The sequence below is a fragment of the Nomascus leucogenys genome, chromosome 6 (genome assembly GCF_006542625.1).
Source record: "Nomascus leucogenys isolate Asia chromosome 6, Asia_NLE_v1, whole genome shotgun sequence".
NCBI classification, from domain to species: Eukaryota; Metazoa; Chordata; class Mammalia; order Primates; family Hylobatidae; genus Nomascus; species Nomascus leucogenys.
This window is the reverse complement of record NC_044386.1, coordinates 95,437,711-95,451,279: the sequence shown is the minus strand read 5'-3', so window position 1 is coordinate 95,451,279 and position 13,569 is coordinate 95,437,711. Positions and strand designations below refer to the sequence as shown.

Sequence of the window (13,569 nt, the reverse complement as noted above, 5' to 3'; positions counted from 1 at the left end):
AATTGCCCCCTCCAATTTTCTGAAGTAGGCTTTATATGGAAAGACTTATACATATAGATGGGTCTTGGGGTGTCAGTTTGGTGGGGTACCTTGGTTTTGGGTCTAGATTAACATGTAGTATAGTCTCCATGTAGTTTCTTCAGCTGTAATCTGCACTACTAACATTTATGAGTGTCTCAGGAATCTAAGATGAGAGAGTGTGGCAGTGGTGGTGTGGCTTTGCTGAGAGTGAAGCTTTTTCTCAGATCAAGGGTGTGAGTATTTACACAGTGAGTCAGCCAACTTGAAGTCTTGCTGGGGTTGGGGCCTTGGAGTTGTTACTCTGGCTGGGGGTACAGGCACCTGGTTGCTCAGCCAGTCTGTTATGCCTGCCAGGGGTGGCTTACAAAGCTATTTCTTAGACCTGAGACATGGGTGCACAGCTGTTCAGCTGGCCTGAGGGCATGTCTGTCAGGGGTATCCCGCAGGGCTGTTTCTTAGGCCTGGGATGCAGATGCATGGCTTCTAAGCTGTCCTGGGTGTGTGTCTGTTCAAGTTTGCTCCTGGAGTTGTTTCTCTGGCCTAGGACATGGGTGGCTTCTTGGGTGACCTGGGTGCATGTCTGGTAGATGTGGCCAGGACTTGGGCACACATCCACTCAGTCTGGGAGTGTGTCTGCCAGGGGCAGCCCCCAGGGCTATTTCTCAGGCCTAGGAAGTGGACATACAGCTACTCAGTCAGCCTGGGGGCATGCTAGCCAGGGGCAGCCTGCAGGGCTGTTACTTAGGCCCAAGACTTACATGTTGGCAGCTTGGAGGCCTAGGGGCAGGTGAGCTAGGAGTAGCCCATGAATCTGTTTCTCAGGCTCTGATTGCAGGCATGGGGCCTTTGGGCAGGCCAGAGGTATGTCAGCAGGAGGGGTGGGTGCCGCAGGGCTGTTTCTCAGGTCCTAGGCTTGTAGCTGCTCCACCTGTTTGGGGGACAGCCCAAGGGGTTGCTTATCTGCTACTTGGTGGCCCCGAGTCCTTTCTTGCTTAGCTTAGGGGAGAGTGTGCAGCAGTTGAGCTGGCTCAGCAGTGGGTTCACCCTGGGTAGGACTGCTAGACTCTTCCTCCAGCTGGAAGTGCATGCAGTGGGAATTGGTTTCCCTGCTGTGTGGGACCAGATTTGCAACCCATCCTGGACCCAGGCTCTGCACAGCTTGGGTTATGGCATCAGCCATCTGTGGGCTGGGTGGAATGAAGATGAAACCCCAGTGCTGGAGAGGTGCAATGGCTACTGGTCCCAGAGGAGGACGCATTCCAGAGGTGGCTCTAATTTCAAGATGGCACTGTGCTGCAGCGCATGGCTCACAGGATAGGTGGGGGTTGGGGAGTACACACCTTGTGTTCATAATCCAGAGCAGTGTAGTTGCATGAATTCCCAGCAGCTCTCCAAACTGGACCTGGGGCTTGGGATGACTGTGGGCATTTGCAGTGGCAATAGGAGCTGATGAGATTCTTCTGCTTACCATTTCCCTGAAAGGGAAAGTCTCTCCTGTCTACAAATCAATCTGATCCAGGCATGGCAGACAGTGCCATAGAGGCTAGATGTCTCTCCGTTGCTTCCAATCACTGTAGGTACCTCCTGGGCTTCCAATCACTATAGGTACCTCCCCACTCCCCTACTGCACTCCAGCACTCTCTGGGCAACACTCCAGTGAAATCTTAGCTCTTTATTCATTGCCTTGGTCCTTTCTTGTGTGTGTGGGTGGGGAGTATGGGTGCCAGGTGTCTCTAGTGAGCTATCTTGCTGACATCACTTCATTGTGGTTTTAATATGCATTTCCCTAATAGCTATTCCTTTAGTTATTTAATTTTAGCAACATTTGAAAGTTGTTCTTGACTTTTTTTCTTACCCTGCTCAGCTATACTGTGGGTGTACCTCCTAAGTATGTCTTTAATTATCTCTCTCTTTGTCTTAATTCCTGCGCTTTATTTCTTCACTATTATTAAAATAGCCTCCAAACTGCTTTCTCTGATACCATTTCCTCAGCAGATTCCAATTTGTTTTCCACACTGCCATCAGAATGAATTTTCTAAAATGTTGATGTAATCATGTCACTCCCTTGCTAAAAAGCTTTCAAAGCTTCCCATTGCCTTTAAGATAAAGTCTACAATCTGGATCCAGTATGTTTTATACTACCTATTCTTGCCATTCTTTTCCCCACCATCCTGCCCTCCTACAAACATACACACTGCACACACACCACTGCACATTTCCTGGCTTGTGATCTACCTGCAATTATTTGAATACATTAGATCTTCCTTCTTTTATGCCTTTAGACATGCTGTTACCTCTGTCTGAAATGCTCATTCATCTCTGTTTCCAAAGTCTTATTCGTTCTACCTCTTGGAATCGTTTTCTGATTCTCCATAACAGTTAAGCATTGTGTGTGTGTGTGTGTGTGTGTGTGTGTGTGTATGTGTGTAAATATAGTGACATACATATGTGTCTGTGAGAATATTAGGTTTAATCACATGAAACTGTCATTTTTAAAAGTCAGAATATGCTTTATATGAATCAGCCTAAAACATTTTTGTGCTTGTTTATGTGTCTGGCATTCCTCATCCAGCAAGAGACTGTCCTTTTTTTTTTTTTAAAGGATAGCAGGCCACTTAGTACACGTTTATTGATAGGTCGATGGAAAAATAGTTTTTAAAGATCAAGGCTTTCATTTAGAGCAGGGGTCCCCAACACCCTGGCCACAGACCAGTACTGGACTGTGGCCTATTAGGAACCAGGCCACACAGCAGGTGAGCAGCAGGCGAGCAAGCATCATGGCTTCTGCTCCACCTCCTATCAAATCAGCAGTGGTGTTAGATTCTCATACAGTGTGGACCCTATTGTGAACTGCACATGTGAGGGATCTAGATTGTGTGCTCTTTATGGGAACCTAATGCCAGATGACCTGAGGTAGAATAATTTCAACCTGAAACCATCTGCCACCCCAGTCCATGGAAAAATTGGCTTCCATGAAACTGGTCCCTGGTGCCGAAAAGATTATGGACCACTGACTTAGAGTGAAAAGTTAGCTTGAAAATCTATAGGTTTTCTACTTTGAAATCACATGGTCCTAAAAGTTGCTTATTTGCATGGTGCAAAAAATAATACAAAATCATCACAATATGTCTCTTAATAAATACATCTCGAATGTCATGAAGTCACAGATTATCTCCCATATACAGTTTAGTAGTCATTTTCATATTAGTAGACAGCATCATGGCTTCAAGGTTAAAATAAAAGATACTGATTTTGTTTCATGAAAACATCATTTTGAAATTCAAACACCATATGCTAAAATGGTTTATGCATGTGTGTATGTGTACAAGCACACCTCTGAGATATTGTGGGTTTTGGTTTCAGACTGCTGCAATAAAGCAAATATCACAATAAAGTGAGTTACACAAATTTTTTGGTTTCCTAATGCATATAAAAGATATGTTTATACCATAGCCTATTAGGTATGCAATAGCATTATGTCTAAAAAACAATGTATATACCTTAATTTAAAAATACTTTATTGTTAAAAATCGCTGACAAACATCTGAGCCCTCCGTGAGTTGTGAAGTTTTTGCTGGGGGAGGGTCTTGCCGCAACAGTGGACTTAAGATATTTAGTAAACCATGCTGTAAACAGATATGCTGTCATTAAGGCTTTGTTGTTCTGTTTATACAGCACAGGCAGAGTAGATTTAGCATAATTCTTAAGGGCCCTAGGATTTTCAGAATGATGGATGAGTGTTGGCTTCAGCTTAAAGTCACAGGCTGTATTAGCCTATAACAAGAAGTTAACTTGTCCTTCGAAGCTTAGAAGCCAGACATTGACTTCTCTTTAGCTATGAAAGTTCAAGATGGTATCTTCTTCTACTAGAAGGTTGTTTTGTCTACGGTGAAAATCTGTTGTTTAGTGTAACCATCTTCAATGATCTTAGATAGATTTTCTGGATAATTTGCTGTAGCCTCTACATTAGCACTTGTTGCTTTACCTTGCACTTTTATGTTGTGGAGATGGCTTCTTTCCTTAAACCTCATGCACCAACCTCTGCTAGCTTCAGACTTTTCTTCTGCTGCTTCTTTACCTCTCTTGGCCTTCATAGAATTTATAAGAATTAGAGCCTTGCTCTGGATTAGGCTTTGGCTTACAGCAAGCTTGTCCAACCCTGGCGCATGGGCTGCACGCAGCCCAGAATGGCTTTGAATGCCACGCAACACAAATTCATAAACTTCTTAAAACGTTATAAGATTTTTTTTGCGATTTTTTTTTTCTCATCAGCTATTGTTAGTGTTAGTGTGTTTTATGTGTGGCCCAAGACAATTATTTTTCCACTGTGGCCCAGGGAAGGTCAAAAGATTGGACATCCCTGGCTTAGAGGAAGTGGTGGCTGGTTTGACCTTCTATCCAGATCACTAAAACTTTCTCCATAACAGTAATAAGTCTGTTTCATTTTATCATTTGTGTGTTCACTGGAATAGTACTTTTAATTTCCTTTAACAGTGTGAGAGGCCTATCTTACCTTTCTGCATGCCTCCCTCACTAAGCTTAATCATTTCTAGCTTTTGATCGAAAGTGAGAAACATGCAGCTCTCCCTTTTACTTGAACACTTCGGGGCCATTGTAGGGTTATCAGTTGGGCTAATTTCAATATTGTTGTGTCTCAGGGAATAGAGAGGCCAGAGGAGATAGGGGAACGATCAGTCAATGGAGCGTTCAGAATATGCAGATTTATCGATTAAGTTCTCTATCTTATACGGTCATGGTTCATGGTGCCCCAAAACAATTACAATAGTAACATCAAAGACCACTGATCACAGATCACCATAACAGATATAACAATAATGAAAAAGTTTGAAATATTGCAAGGATTACCGAAATGTGACACAGAAACGTGAAGTGAGCATATGCTGTTGGAAAAATGGCACCAACAGACACAGGTTTGCTACAAGCCTTTAGTAAAAACAATATCTGCAAAGTGCAATAAAATGCATAAAATGAGATATGTCTGTATAATGGTTATAGCTATGTAAAAATTGCCTTTGAATGTGGGAGATAATACGTAATAATGGGTGGCTGGCAAGATGGCCGAACAGGAACAGCTCTGTTCTGCAGCTCCCAGTGAGATCAACACAGAAGGCGGGTGATTTCTGCATTTCTGACTGAGGAACCCAGCTTATCTCATTGGGACTGGTTAGACAGTGGGTGCAGCCCACAGAGGGCGAGCCAAAGCAGGGTGGGGTGTCGCCTCACCAGGGAAGTGCAAGGGGTTGGGGAACTACCCCCCTAGCCAAGGGAAGCCATGAGGGACGGTGCCCAGATACTATGCTATTCCCATGGTCTTTGCACCCCACAGACAAGGAAATTCCCTCATGTGCCTACGCCATCAGGACCCTGGGTTTCAAGCACAAAATTGAGCAGCTGTTTGGGCAGACACCAAACTGGTTGGCTGTTTGGGCAGAAACCGAGCTAGCTGCAGGAGCTTTTTTTCATACCCCAGTGGTGCCTGGAACACCAGCGAGACAGAACCGTTCACCCCCCTGGAAAGGGGGCTGAAGCCAGGGAGCCAAGCGGTCTAGCTCAGCAGATCCCACCCCCACGGAGCCCAGCAAGCTAAAATCCACTGGCTTTAAATTCTTGCTGCCAGCACAGCAGTCTGAAGTCAACCTGGGATGCTTGAGCTTGGTGGAGGGAGGGACGCCTGCCATTACTGAGGCTTGAGTAGGTGTTTTTCCCCTCACAGTGTAAACAAAGCTGCCTGAAAGTTCGAACTGGGTGGAGCCCACTGCAGCTCAGCAAAGCCGCTATAGACAGACTACCTCTCTAGATTTCTTCTCTCTGGGCAGGGGAATCTCTAAAAAAAAGGCAGCAGCCCCAGTCAGAGGGTTATAGACAAAACCCCCATTTCCCTGAAACAGAGAACCTGGGGAAGGGGTGGCTGTGGGCACAGCTTCGGCACACTTAAAACATTCCTGCCTGCTGGCTCTGAAGAGAGCAGTGGATCTCTAAGCACAGCATCCGAGCTCTGCTAAGGGAGGACTGCCTCCTCAAGTGAGTCCCTGAACCCTGTGTCTCCTGACTGGGAGACAGCTCCCAGTAGGGTTCAACAGACACCTCATACAGGAGAGCTCCAGCTGGCATCTGGCGGGTGCCCCTCTGAGACAAAGCTTCCAGAGGAAGAAACAGGCAGCAGTCTTTACTGTTTTGCAGCCTCTGCTGGTGATACCCAGGCAAACAGGGTCTGGAGTGAACCTCCAGCAAACTCCAGCAGACCTGCAGCAGAGAGGCTTGACTGTTAGAAGGAAAACTAACAAACAGAAAGGAATAGCATCAACATCAACAAAAAGGATGTCCACTTAGAAACCCCATCTGAAGGTCACAACATCAAAGGCCAAAGGTAGATAAATCCACGAAGATGAGGAAAAACCAGCACAAAAAGGCTGAAAATTCAAAAACAGAATGCCTCTTCTCCTCCAAAGGATCACACTCCTCGCCAGCAAGGGAACAAAACTGGATGGAGAATGAGTTTGACAAATCGACAGAAGTAGGCTTCAGAAGGTGGGTAATAACAAACTCCTCCAAGCTAAAAGAGGATATTCTAACCCAATGCAAGGAAGCTAAGAACCATGAAAAAAGGTTAGAAGAATTACTAACTAGAATAAGCAGTTTAGAGAAGAACATAAGTGACCTGACAGAGCTGAAAAACATAGCACGAGAACTTCAAGAAGCATACACAAATATCAATAGCTGAATCGATCAAGTAGAAGAAAGGATATCAGAGATTGAAGATCAACTTAATGAAATAAAGTGTGAAGACAAGATTAGAGAAAAAAGATTGAAAAGAAACGAACAAGCCTCCAAGAAATATGGGACTATGTGAAAAGGCCAAACCTACATTTGATTGGTGTACCTAAAAGTGAAAGGGAGAATGAAACCAAGTTGGAAAACACTCTTCAGGATATTATCCAGTAGAACTTCCCCAACCTAGCAAGACAAGCCAACATTCAAATTCAGGAAATACAGAGAACACCACAAAGATACTACTCGAGAATAGCAACCCCAAGACACATAATTGTCAGATTCACCAAGGTTGAAATGAAGGAAAAAATGTTAAGGGCAGCCAGAAAGGTCGGGTTACCAACAAAGGAAAGCTCATCAGATTAGCAGCAGATCTCTCTACACAAACCCTGCAAGCCAGAAGAGAGTGGGGGCCAATATTCAACATTCTTAAAAGAATCTCCAACCCAGAATTTCATATCTGGCAAAACTAAGCTTCATAAATGAAGGAGAAATAAAATCCTTTACAGACAAGCAAATGCTGAGAGATTTTGTCACCACCAGGCCTGCTTTACAAGGAGCTCCTGAAGGAAGCACTAAACATAGAAAGGAAAAACTGGTACCAGTCACTGCAAAAACATACCAAATTGTAAAGACCATCAACACTATGAAGAAACTGCATCAACTAAGGGGCAAAACAACCAGCTAGCATCATAATGACAGGATCAAATTCACGCATAACAATATTAACCTTAAATGTAAACAGGCTAAACGCCCCAATTAAAAGACACAGACTGGCAAACTGGATAAAAAGTCAAGACCCATCGGTGTGCTGTGTTTAAAAGACCCATCTTATATGCAAAGAAACACATAGGCTCAAAATAAAGGGCTGGAGGAATATTTACCAAGCAAATGGAAAGCAAAAAAAAAAAAAACAAAAAAACAAAACAAAACAAAAAAGGGGTTGCAATCCTAGTCTCTGATAAAAACAGACTTTAAACCAACAAAGATCAAAAGAAACAAAGAAGGGCATTACATAATAGTAAAGGGATCAATGCAAAAAGAAGAGCTAACTATCCTAAATATATATGCACCCAATACAGGAGCACCCAGATCCATAAAGCAAGTTCTTAGAGACCTACAAAGAGACATAGACTCCCACACAATAATAGTGGGAAACTTTAACACCCCACCGTTAATATTAGATCAACGAGAAAGAAAATTAAGGATATTCAAGACTTGAACTCAGCTCTGGACCAAGTGGACCTAATAGACATCTGCAGAACTCTCCACCTGAATCAACAGAATATATATTCTTCTCAGCACCACATCGCACTTATCCTAAAATTGACCATGTAATTGGAAGTAAAATACTCCTCAGCAAATGTAAAATAATGGAAATCATAACAGTCTCTCTGACCACAGTGCAATCAAATTAGAACTCAGGATTAAGAAACTCACTCAAAACTGCACAACTACATGGAAACTGAACAACCTGCTCTTGAGTGACTGATGGGTGGGTAACAAAATTAAGGCAAAAATAAAGAAGTTCTTTGAAACCAATGAGAACAAAGACACAATGTACCAGAATCTCTGGGACACAGCTAAAGCAGTGTTTAGAGGGAAATTTATAGCACTAAATGCCCTCAAGAGAAAGCAGGAAAGATCTAAAATTGACACCCTAACATCACAATTAAAAGAACTAGAGGAGCAAGAGCAAACAAATTCAAAATCTAGCAGAAGACAAGAAATAACTAAGATCAGAGCAGATCTGAAGGAGATAGACACGAAAAACACTTCAAAAAATCAATGAATCCAGGAGTTGGTTTTTTTGAAAAGATCAATAAAATAGACTGCTAGACAGACTAAAAAAGAAGAAAAGAAATAATCAAATAGACACAATAAAAAATGATAAAGGGGATATTACCACTGATCCCACAGAAATATAAACTACCGTCAGAGAATACTATAAATACCTCTATGCAAATAAACTAGAAAATCTAGAAGAAATGGATAAATTCCTGGACACATACCCCTCCCAACACTAAACCAGGAAGAAGTCAAATCCCTGAATAGACCGATAACAAGTTCTGAAATTGAGGCAGTAATTAATAGCCTACCAACCAAAAAAAGTCCAGGACAAGACAGATTCACAGCCAAATTCTACCAGAGGTACCAAGAGGACCTGGTACCATTCCTTCTGAAACTATTCCAAACAATAGAAAAAGAGGGACTCCTCCCTAACTCATTTTATGAGGCCAGCATCATCCTGATACCAAAGCCTGGCAGAGATACAACAAAAAAAACTTCAGGCCAATATCCCTGATGAAGATCGATGTGAAAATATTCAATAAAATACTGGCAAACTCAATCCAGCAGCATGTCAAAAAGCTTATCCACCACCACGTCAAAAAGCTTATCCACCACGATCAAGTCAGCTTCATCCCTGGAATGCAAGGATGATTCAACATACAGAAATCAATACCCGTAATCCATCACATAAACAGAACCAATGACAAAAACCACATGAGTATCTCAATAGATGCAGAAAAGGCCTTTGATAAAAGTCAACACCCCTTTATGCTAAAAACTCTCAATAAACTAGGTATCGATGGAATGCATCTCAAAATAATAAGAGCTATTTATGACAAACCCACAGCCAATATCATAGTGGATGGGCAAAAGCTGGAAGCATTCGCTTTGAAAACCAGCACAACACAAGAATGCCCTCTCACCACTCCTATTCAACATAGTATTGGAAGTTCTGGCCAGGGCAATCAGGCAAGAGAAAGAAATAAAGCGTATTCAAATAGGAAGAGAGGAAGTCAAATTGTCTCTGCTTGCAGATGACATGATTGTATATTTAGAAAACCCCATCATCTCAGCCCCAGAACTCCTTAAGCTGATAAGCAACTTCAGCAAAGTCTCAGGATACAAAATCAGTGTGCAAAAATCACAAGCATTCCTATACACCAATAAGAGACAAACAGCCAAATCATGAGTGAACTCCCATTCGCAACTGCTACTAAGAGAATAAAATACCTAGGAATACAACTCACAAGGGATGTGAAGGACCTCTTCAAGGAGAACTACAAACCACTGCTCAGGGAAATAAGAGAGGACACAAACAAATGGAGAAACATTCCATGGTCATGGATAGGAAGAATCCATATCTTGAAAATGGCCATACTGCCCAAAGTAATTTAGAGATTCAATGCTATCCCCATCAAGCTACCATTGACTTTCTTCAAAGAATTAGAAAAATCTACTTTAAACTTTATGTGGAACCAAAAAAGAGCCTGTGTAGCCAAGACAATCCTAACCAAAAAGAACAAAGCTGGAGGCATCACGCTACCTGACTTCAAACTATACTACAAGGCTACAGTAACCAAAAGAGCATGGTACTGGTACCAAAACAGATATATAGACCAATGGAACAGAACAGAGGCCTCAGAAATAACACCACACATCTACAACCATCTGATCTTTGACAAACCTGACAAAAACAAGCAAGGGGAAAGGATTCTCTATTTAATAAATGGTGTTGTGAAAATTGGATAGCCATATGCAGAAAACTGAAACTGGACCCCTTCCTTACACCTCATATAAAAATTAACTTAAGACGGATTAAAGACATACACCTAAAACCTAAAACCATAAAAACCCTAGAAAGAAACCTAGGCAATACCATTCAGGGCATAGGTATGGGCAAAGACTTCGTGACTAAAACACCAAAAGCAACAAAAGCCAAAATTGACAAATGGGATCTAGTTAAACTAAAGAGCTTCTGCACAGCAAAAGAAACTATCATCAGAGTGAACAGGCAACCTACAGAATGGGAGAAAATTTTTGCAATCTATCCATCTGACAAAGGGCTAATATCCAGAATCTACAAGGAACTTAAACAAATTTACAAGAAAAAACAAACAACCCCATCAAAAAGTGGGTGAAGGATATGAACAGACACTTTTCAAAATAAGATATTTATGTGGCCAACAAACATATGAAAAAAAGCTCATCATCACTGGTCATTAGAAATGCAAGTCAAAAACCACAATGAGATACCATCTCATGCCAGTTAGAATGGCGATCATTAAAAAGTCAGGAAACAACAGATGCTGGAGAGGATGTGAAGAAATAAGGATGCTTTTGCACTATTGGTGGGAGTGTAAATTAGTTCAACCATTGTGGAAGACAGTGGTGATTCCCCAAGGATCTAGAACTAGAAATACCATTTGACCCAGCAATCCCATTACTGGGTATATACCCAAAGGATTACAAATCATGCTGCTATAAAGACACATGCACACGTATGTTTATTGTGGCACTGTTCACAATAGCAAAGACTTGGAACCAACCCAAATTCCCCTCAATGATAGACTGGATAAAGAAAATGTGGCACATATATACCATGGAATACTATGCATCCATAAAAAAGAATGAGCTCATGTCCTTTGCAGGGCCATGGATGATGCTGGAAACCATCATTCTCAGCAAACTAACACAAGAACAGAAAACCAAACATCACATGTTCTCACTCATAGGTAGAAATTGAACAATGAGAATACATGGACACAGGGAGGAGAACATCACACACTAGGGCCTGTCGGGGTGGGGGGCTAAGGGAGGGATAACATTAGGAGAAATACCTAATGTAGATGACAGGTTGATGGGTGCAGGAAACCAGCATGGCGCTTGTATACGTACTTATATAACAAACCTGCACATTCTGCACATGTATCCCAGAACTTAAAGTATAATTTAAAAAATGTAATAATGAACAGATTTTTTTTTTTTTTTGAGATGGAGTCTCACTCTGTCGCCCAGGCTGGAGTGCAGTGGCGCAATCTCGGCTCACTGCAAGCTCCGCCTCCTGAGTTCACACCATTCTCCTAATGAACAGATTGTTTTTAGAGTATTTGATTTTGAGTTTATTTTAATATCTTCTTAAAACAACAAAACAAACATATTAGTTTGGGCTTTACATCAGTCAAGTAGTAATGTCTGAATTGTCGTTTTAGAAAAGATAACCATCTAAATGTTTGACATACTTTAGATAATTATATGATGAAGAACTCTATATTCATTTAAACAAAATTACAGTTTTAGTCAATATTTTAAAATTGTTTATGATTTTTAAAACTTTCCTCACTGTATATTTAACAACTTTGCCATAGTATTCAGGCATTATACTGTCATTGGTATTAGTCAAGTTCAATGATTTTATTCATTTCAAATTGAACTTGGTGTTATAAGTTTTATAATAGGTATTACCTTCTTTTAGCTTTATAAGTTCTTCAGGTCATTATTTATACAAATTTTATCTGGCTTGTAAGGTAACACAAACCTCATAAAACATAAATTTTTAAAAATTTTTTTTTTAATTTCTGAAACACTTATCCATTAGCTCCACATTAAAATTTCTTTTCTCCCAAACTTACACTACGTCTTGAATTATTCAGACAAGCAAAGATAAGTAAGGAGTCTAAGGAATGTGGTTTGGTTTTTACCTTTAAAACTCGGACAGTAATTTGGAAGTGCAGCTTAGTTCAACTCCTTTTCTAAATAAAATTCTGCTCCATTTGCAACTCTGAACATGTAAATTGAAGGGGTGGCTCCCATGGCCAGTGCCTGACCTCTGTGCACACCTTGGTCTGGCGTGACCTCGCCCACACTGCACACTGCAGCCATATAAATCAGATTTTTGACATGTTATAAAATGCAAGTCACAGCTGCTGTTGTCTGCAGTATTCAAAAACTTTTGAAACACTGCATGTCCAACAAAATTTATTTTTTGTGTGAATGTAAGTTTTTATTGAGGGTAAGTCCTATTTGTTTGGAAAAAACAAACAGTATGAGTCAGTGCTTTTTAAAAATCAAATAGATTTAATGTTCTCCTTCCTGCCTGTTCTCGCTCGTGTGTGTTTCTCTCGATTGCTTGCTCGCTTTCTCTGTCTCTCTGCTTGTCTAAGAAAGAGCTGTTGGCTTTGAGAGAAGACCTTGGTATTACAACTGTGTTAGTAGATTGAGATTTCTGTTAGAGTCTTTCCGTTTAGGTCAGAAGTGTTCTTTATAGAACAGAACTGGGAGCTTGTAATCATAATGTAAGTATAAATGCTTCGCCTCTTCAAGTATATGTTTGAATTCTTTTGTTTCTGTTATAGCAGGAAATTCATATGTAAGAATGTCTTATTAGCTACATTGCTTTGCCAGATGCCAGACATTTTGTGTGTGTGTGTGGTTAACATTTTCTTTTTTTTTTTTTTTAATTTAATTTTAAGTTCCGGGATACATGTGCAGGATGTGCAGGTTTGTTACATAGTGTGTTTATAACATGTGTGCCATGGTGGTTTGCTGCACCTATCAGCCCTGGACATTTTTTAAAAGAAAGGTTTGCATAGATTGGTAAATGTAATGTGCAATCTATGGTAAACTTAAAAGTGTTTTTATAAAAGCTTTAAAGGCTCAGTTCATTCAGTTTTACTTACTGTCTCATCGTTCATGTAAAATTCCATGTAGTACTCTACTATGTTAATAATGTTTACTAAAAATAAGCCTTATTAGGCTTTTCTGCAGAGAGATATTTAAGATTAAATTACATTATTTAGGCAATGATTTATATTAAGTACATTATTGATCTTTTAGTTTTGTTCATATTTTTTACTAAAATGTAATACGTATCTAAAAATGCTGTAACTAAAATTTGTCCCTAGTATATAAATGTCTTTATTATTTTATTTTTTACATTTAAGAATATTGCTATTAGAATATTTGACATTT

General features: G+C 40.6%; 1 protein-coding gene across 5 annotated transcripts in view; it reads left to right on the top strand.

Moving 5' to 3' along the window:
- The window catches only part of NRG4 (neuregulin 4), a 125,176-nt gene that overhangs the window by 34,708 nt on the left and 76,899 nt on the right, over window positions 1-13,569 (top strand). The window lies entirely within an intron of this gene.